Here is a 1,652-nt window from a genome sequence, read left to right on the forward strand (position 1 = left end):
TTTTCAAAAATTCTCTCCCTCTCATCTCTTTCTATTTATTTATTTATCTACTAACACTTCTCTTCTACTCATAATTCGAACCCTCTTATCTTCTCTATCTGTGTTCAAATTTTTCCTCTTCTATTCTTCTTCTCTCCTACTCACATAAAGAAATCTCTATACTGTGACATAGAGGATTCCTCTTCTTTTCTGTTCTCTTTTTTTTCACATGAGTAGGAGCAAGGATAAGAACATTCTTGTTGAAGCTGATCCAGAACCTGAAAGGACTCTGAAGAGGAAGCTAAGAGAAGCTAAAATACAACACTCTGAAGAGGACTTTACTGAAATTTTTGAAAAAGAAGTTGAGATGGCCGAACCCAATAACAATGGTGGAGGTGCAAGGAAGATGCTTGGTGACTTTACTGCACCAAATTCTAACTTCCATGGAAGAAGCATCTCAATTCCTGCCATTGGAGCAAACAACTTTGAGCTAAAGCCTCAATTAGTTTCTCTGATGCAACAGAATTGCAAATTTTATGGACTTCCATCAGAAGATCCTATTCAGTTCTTAACTGAATTCTTGCAGATCTGTGATACTATTAAGACTAATGGAGTTGATTCTGAGGTCTACAAGCTTATACTTTTCCCTTTTGCTGTAAGAGACAAAGCTAGAATATGGTTAGACTCTCAACCTAAAGATAGCCTGAACTCTTGGGATAAGCTGGTCACGACTTTCTTAGCCAAGTTCTTTCCTCCTCAAAACCTGAGCAAGCTTAGAGTGGATATTCAAACCTTCAGGCAGAAAGAAGGTGAATCCCTCTATGAAGCTTGGGAAAGATACAAGAAACTGACCAAAAAGTGTCCTTCTGACATGCTCTCAGAATGGACCATCCTGGATATATTCTATGATGGTCTGTCTGAATTGTCTAAGATGTCATTGGACCATTCTACAGGTGGATCTATTCACCTAAAGAAAACACCTGCAGAAGCTCAGGAACACATTGAAATGGTTGCAAATAACCAGTTCATGTACACCTCTGAAAGGAATCTTGTGAGTAATGGGACGCCTCAGAGGAAGGGTGTTCTTGAAATTGATGCTCTGAATGCCATATTGGCTCAGAACAAAATGTTGACTCAGCAAGTCAATATGATTTCTCAGAGTCTGAATGGTTTGCAAAATTCATCCAACAGTACTAAAGAAGCATCTTCTGAAGAAGAAGCCTATGATCCTGAGAACCCTGCAATGGCAGAGGTGAATTACATGGGTGAAGCCTATAGAAATACCTATAATCCCTCTTGGAGAAATCATCCAAATCTCTCATGGAAGGATCAACAAAAGCCTCAACAAGGCTTTAATAATGGTGGAAGAAACAGGTTTAGCAATAGCAAGCCTTTTCCATCATCTTCTCAGCAACAGACAGAGAATTCTGAGTAGAGTCCCTCTAGCTTAGCAAATATAGTCTCTGATTTATCTAAGGTCACTCTAAGTTTCATGAATGAAACAAGGTACTCCATTAGAAATTTAGAGGCACAAGTGGGCCAGCTGAGTAAAAGAGTCACTGAAACTCCTCCTAGTACTCTTCCAAGCAATACAGAAGAGAATCCAAAAAGAGAGTGCAAGGCCATAACCTTACTTGGTGTGGCCGAACCTAGAGAGGAGGAGGAGGACGTGA

At 39.6% G+C, this 1,652-nt stretch overlaps 1 non-coding gene across 1 annotated transcript; it reads right to left on the bottom strand.

The window, feature by feature from the left end:
- Nucleotides 1–748: 748 nt before the first annotated feature.
- On the bottom strand, nucleotides 749–852 carry LOC130948069 (small nucleolar RNA R71). The gene has a single exon (XR_009072921.1). It is a non-coding gene; the product is annotated as a small nucleolar RNA R71 (small nucleolar RNA).
- Between the last annotated feature and the right edge of the window lie 800 nt (nucleotides 853–1,652).

Source organism: Arachis stenosperma, chromosome 1 (assembly GCF_014773155.1).
Source record: "Arachis stenosperma cultivar V10309 chromosome 1, arast.V10309.gnm1.PFL2, whole genome shotgun sequence".
Lineage (NCBI taxonomy): Eukaryota > Viridiplantae > Streptophyta > Magnoliopsida > Fabales > Fabaceae > Arachis > Arachis stenosperma.